The sequence below is a fragment of the Pecten maximus genome, unplaced genomic scaffold, assembly GCF_902652985.1.
Source record: "Pecten maximus unplaced genomic scaffold, xPecMax1.1, whole genome shotgun sequence".
Taxonomy (NCBI): Eukaryota; Metazoa; Mollusca; class Bivalvia; order Pectinida; family Pectinidae; genus Pecten; species Pecten maximus.
In genome coordinates, this window is record NW_022980171.1 from 1 (window position 1) to 6,142 (window position 6,142).

The window sequence follows — 6,142 nt, forward strand, 5'->3', positions numbered from 1 at the left end:
AAACCGGGAGGTAATCAGGACGAGCAGTAGCCACCAAGGAGTGACCGAAGATCGAGATCCACTACGAGCTTTTAACTGCAACAACTTTAATATACGCTATTGGAGCTGGAATTACCGCGGCTGCTGGCACCAGACTTGCCCTCCAATGGATACTCGTTAAAGGGTTTAAAGTGTACTCATTCCAATTACGGGGCCTCGAAAGAGTCCCGTATTGTTATTTTTCGTCACTACCTCCCCGTGCCAGGAGTGGGTAATTTGCGCGCCTGCTGCCTTCCTTGGATGTGGTAGCCGTTTCTCATGCTCCCTCTCCGGAACCGAACCCTGATTCTCCGTTACCCGTTACAAACCATGGTAGGCATAGCACGTACCATCGAAAGTTGATAGGTCAGACATTTGAAAGATACGTCGCCGGCACGAGGGCCGTGCGATCAGCACAAAGTTATCCAGATTCACCAAAGTGACGGCCTTGCGACCGATTGGTTTTGAACTGATAAAATCGCACCTCCGTGAGTCGGTGCCTTTTTGCATGTATTAGCTCTAGAATTGCCACAGTTATCCAAGTAGGATCGTACGATCTAAGGAACCATAACTGATTTAATGAGCCATTCGCGGTTTCACCATCAAAAAGTATGTACTTAGACATGCATGGCTTAATCTTTGAGACAAGCATATGACTACTGGCAGGATCAACCAGATAACCAAATTCTCTACCACGACAACGTCGCTGTAGCTTTGGAAAAACTGCCGGGTATTGCCTACACCGACATAGCGGATTTACCACATTTCGTTTCATTTCGTTCGTGTACAAAGACACTAAACTTCTGCTTCACTACTACTCCGTTAGCCCGGGAGTGAGTGGGGCAGTTGCAAAGATCGCAAGTCTAGCTACCGCGCTGCAGTGCAGACCTTCAACGGGAGTCGAAGTTGTTTGCCACCGTGAAGTGTATTCGTTTGTTAGAAATCGCTTACCCGCAGATCTCCAGACCGTTCGTTTCAGATAGTCGGCATGCATGTAAACCCGACGAGGTTTTTGGGCATACGCTCTGTCGTCAAAACATGGGCGCTCGATACTACTCTCCTAGGCAGCGGTCTGACTAGGTTTTCCAAATTACTCGCTCGAAATTCAAGCCCGTTCCTACTCTCCTAGGCAGCGGTCTGACTAGATTTTCCATGACAAGCTCAAAATTCAAGTACCAGCCGGCTTTGGTAAGAAAGACCATCCGATGATAAACCTTTCTCGAGTCGAACACCAGTCTCACATATATAGCATCGACATTTTAACCTAGGGATAAACGGTTTGCCGGATCTCGTTGGCCGGCCGAGCGTTTACAGCAAAACTCGCGCAGCTAAAACCCTGCGGGAGTTCAAATTTTGATTAACACAGTCAAAATTCATTCCCGACACTACCTGTGACTCGGGACTTCCCTGCCCCGTGGAAATTTTCACAGGATTTCAAATTTCGACTTGGCAGCAGCCAAAAATTGCTTCGTGATTTCCCCGGTGCCAGTTCCTGGGGGAATTCAAATTTCGTTTCGTCAACACGCCAACGACATGTGTACTTTACTAAAAAAAAAAAATTTTTTTTTTTTCTTGGGGTTTATTGGCAAACGTACATTAGTAAGAGCATTCTCAGGAGAGAGCCCTCTCTCGCACACTCACTGCCTCGCAGATTTGTCCATCCAAAGTGGACAAATCTTGTAGTCATAAGGATTAATTTCAAGAGATCGCAGTGAGGTGGCTGCTCTACTAAGTACGATACCCCGACCGAGAACTAGGTCGTCTACGAATGATTTTACACCTTTCAGTGATGGATCGATATCGTTCGGTCAGCACGCTGAATTCATACGTACCAATGACCGTTTTTGCTGTGGCAAATTTACCATCGCGGGACGCCGAGCTGGTCCGTCCGCGCTTATCGTTCCTCCCAACGCAGAGATGCAGAAGTATCGTTTACAGATTTGGCGAGATTCTGACTTAGAGTGGCTTTCAGTCATAATCCTCGAATGGTAGCTCGCCCCATTGCTTATCAGCCAAGCACATCAACCAAATGTCTGAACCTGCGGTTCCTCTCGTCCTGAGCAGGATTACCATTGCAAACGACTGCTCCATCATATGGTAAAACTAACCTGTCCCCTCACGACGTCTAAACCCAGCTCACTTTTCCCTATTAAGTGGTTGACACGCCAACGCTTGGTGATTTTCTGCTTCACAATGATTAGGAGAGCCGACATCGAAGATCAAAGCAACGTCGCTATGAACGCTTGCTGCCACAAGCATTTATCCCTGTGGTGAACTTTTCTGACACCGTCTTGCTTAAAACTCTTTAAATCAAAAGGATCGATAGGCCACGCTTTCACGGTCTGTATTCGTACTGAAACTCAAAATCACGTGAGCTTTTGCCCTTTTACCTACTCGAGGGTTTCCGTCCTCGCTGAGCTCACCTTAGGACACCTCGTACCTTTTGACAGATGTACGAGATGTACCGGCCAGTCAAAACTCCCCCGCCTGACACTGTCTTCAGATAGGATCACACCGCCACGTAGGCCGGTGACTAATTCCAGAATCGAGGAGCTTTGCGCCCCGCTCTCCGCTTTCCTGAATAGTAAAGAAACGATAAAAGTAGTGGGAATTTCAATTTCGTTTGCACTCCCCCTATGCTACCCCCTCAGTCTCTTCACAAAAGTCGGACTAGAGTCAAGCTATCAACAGTCCTTCTTTCTCCCCCTGATGTTTTTCCAAGGCCCGTTCCCCTTGGCTGTGGTGTCGCTAGATATAGATAGGGACAGTGGGAATCTCGTTATCCATTTCATGCGCGTCACTAATTAGATACGATGCATTTGGCCCCTGTTTACCTTAAGAGAGTCATAGTTTACTCCGCCGTTGACACCCGCGCTTTATTGAATTTCTTCACTTGACATTCAAGCACTGGGCAGAAATCACATTGCGTCAACACCAGGTTACGGGCATCGCAATGCTTTTGTTTTTTAATTAGACAGTCGATTCCCTCCCTGTCCCCGTAACCATATTCAGTTCGTTGGTGTATCGTTAGTAATGCCGGAACGACAGCCCAACAAACCGAAAGCCCGCAAGCTTGAGGCATTCCACGGGATGGTTAAGACGCGGTCCGAGCTCTACGTGGGCCTTCGCGCAGCCCGTCCCGTCCCAACCGTTCGTACTCCAGCCCGGACCTGCCCAGCCCTTAGAGCCAATCCTTTTCCCGAAGTTACGGACTAATTGCCGACTCCCTTACCTACATTGTTTCTAAATGATCGACTAGAGGCTGTTGCACCTTGAGACCTGCTGCGAATATGGGTACGGGCCGGCACGAAAGTCAAATGTCTCCCTCTTATTTCAAGGGCCGACGGAAAGTGCACAACAAACCGGACACTGCAAGACCGCAGTGCTTGTAACGGGAACACGTCCTATCTCCGGGCACGCCGATTCAGGGAGTTGTCCCTTACAAAGAAAGAGAACTCTTCCCGGGACTTCCGCCGACGTCTCCGAGTCGTTTGCGTTGCCGCCATGGCCCCTTGAGGACCAGAACTCGATGCCGGTTCGGGAATATTAACCCGAATTCCCTTTTTCGATAGAAGACGGGCACACTCTTGTTTTGTTTGTTTCGAGAGTCGGTATTGCCCCCTTTCCGAACGGTGTTTTACCTATCTCTTAGGGCCGACTGACCCATGTGCCAACTGCTGTTCACCTGGAACCCGTCTCCACTTCAGTCTCAAAGTTCTCGTTTGAATGTTATTTGGCTACTACTACCACCAAGATCTGCCCCCCGTTGGCTGGCTCCCCCGGGCTCACGCTCCAAGCTTGTGCGCACCACGGCGGCCCTCCTACTCGTCGCGCCCGCTGGCTCCCGGGGTGCTCGGTATTGGGCGGGGCGACGGTCCGGTATAGTCCGACGCTCTAGCGCCATCCATTTCGGCTACTTTTGATTCGGCAGGTGAGTTGTTACACGACTCCTTAGCGTTTCCGAACTTCCCTGGCAACCGTCCTGCTGTCTGTATCAACCAACACCTTTTATGGTATCTGATGAGCGTCAGCGTTTGGCACCTTAACCGGACGTTTGGTTCATCCCACAGCGCCAGTTCTCCTTCCCAAAAGTGCCCCACTTGGCCCTCGCATTCGAACGCCCGACCCAATTAAGCGAGTCGGACTTCTTACCCATTTAAAGTTTGAGAATAGGTGAGGTCGTTTCGTCCCCAATGCCTCTAATCATTCGCTTTACGGATAAAACTGCGAATGAGTGCCAGCTATCCTGAGGGAAACTTCGGAGGGAACCAGCTACTAGATGGTTCGATTAGTCTTTCGCCCCTATACCCAAGTTTGACGATCGATTTGCACGTCAGAATCGCTACGGACCTCCACCAGAGTTTCCTCCTGGCTTCGTCCTACTCAGGCATAGTTCACCATCTTTCGGGTCCCAACGTGTACGCTCTTGCTCCGCCTCTCCGACGATGCGGACGAGACGGGCCGGTAGTGCGCCTCCCGTTACAGGGAGGATCCTACCTATGCAACCGGAGGCTGCCTTCACTTTCATTGCGCCTTTAGGTTTCGTAATACCCCCATGACTCGCGCACATGTAGACTCCTTGGTCCGGTTTCAAAGACGGGTCGGGTGGAATGCCGACCGAATCGCCACTGACCCAGCGCGCCCCTAGCTGAGCACCCGATATACAATCGCGGTCGGTGAACACTGCAAGCAGTGGACCCCATTTGAACGAAAGCACACGAGCACAGGCTGGTTGGCGCTGGAGACCCTCAGTCTCCCGGCAAGACGACTACTGCGATCTAAACACTCGACACCCGAGAGTGACGAGCTACCTTCTCGCAGAGCTTATGACCGCCAGGAAACCGGTCGTTGGCGGCTCGACCGGGGGAAAGTGCACTCGCCGGCAGCAATCGGACGCCAGCAGAGTCCGGTTAAGGATCTCTAAGAACGCCCGTCGCCGACAGCAAGATGAATTCCCTGGTCGACTTTACGGATCCACCCGTTTGCCTCTAAGCGGTTTCACGTACTCTTGAACTCTCTCTTCAAGTTCTTTTCAACTTTCCCTCACGGTACTTGTCCGCTATCGGACTCGTGTCAGTATTTAGCCTTAGATGGAGTTTACCACCAGCTTGGGCTGCATTCCCAAACAACCCGACTCCGAGGACGACCATAGCCGTGTAGACGAGTGCCGGTAAAGGCCCTGACACCCCACCTTTGGGAGAGGCCCCGATCGGGAGGACTTGGGCACCCCGAACTGCACGACAGCGGTCGTCCCAAACACCACAGTTCCCGGCAGCGCAAGGCTGAGGGATTCGGTGCTGGGCTATTCCCACTTCACTCGCCGTTACTGGGGGAATCCTTGTTAGTTTCTTTTCCTCCGCTTAGTGATATGCTTAAATTCAGCGGGTAGTCTCGTCTGATCTGAGGTCGGAAAGTGATTCATTTTCGATAAATGGTTTGGCCCTTCACGGAGTCTCAACTGAAAACGTCAGTGACGGTGACATTCGAGCGCACACTGATGTGATTCGAGCTGCGTCTCTGTCGTCCCGTTCTGGGCGATTTCAACACCGAACTACTCGGTTGTCGTGCGTAAAGCACCTCCGAATCAGATAACATTTGGGACCGCTCCCCGTACCATGAAAACGATCAATCGACGTGGAGTTGTACGGCCCAAGGCGCAACGTTATGTGCATACCGTTGCGATAGATGTTTTGCCGACCCTCAGACAGGCGTGGCTCCGGGGGGACCCAGGGCCGCAATGTGCGTTCAAGATATCGATGTTCAATGGTCCTGCAATTCACATTAATTCACGCACCTGGCTGCGCTCTTCATCGACACACGAGCCGAGTGATCCACCGCTTAGAGTGATTTCATCTCGTTTTGGTTTTTTTTTTGAGGCTGACGACAGAGCCGTGGCCCGAAGTCCTTTGCCTGCAATTTTGGTTACTGCTTGGTACGGTATTGATTGATAAGAATGACTAGACGTCTGGGGCGGCCGTTGCTCATTAAACCGGTACAGATACCCCGACGTTTCGTCTTGCGTTGTCACTGGGTTTTGTCAGTCGGCGTAGGGTCTGGCCCTGGTCTCCGATGACATTGCGTTTTTCGTACACGAATTGTGTATGTTTTGCGTGTTTTGCACTTC

General features: G+C 51.0%; 2 non-coding genes across 2 annotated transcripts; both read right to left on the reverse strand.

Annotated features, from left to right (window-relative positions):
* Nucleotides 1–1,688: 1,688 nt before the first annotated feature.
* LOC117319426 lies at nucleotides 1,689–5,427 on the reverse strand. The gene has a single exon (XR_004530730.1). It is a non-coding gene; the product is annotated as a large subunit ribosomal RNA (ribosomal RNA).
* Nucleotides 5,428–5,712: 285 nt separating this feature from the next.
* LOC117319425 lies at nucleotides 5,713–5,864 on the reverse strand. Its single transcript, XR_004530729.1, has one exon. It is a non-coding gene; the product is annotated as a 5.8S ribosomal RNA (ribosomal RNA).
* Nucleotides 5,865–6,142: the final 278 nt, after the last annotated feature.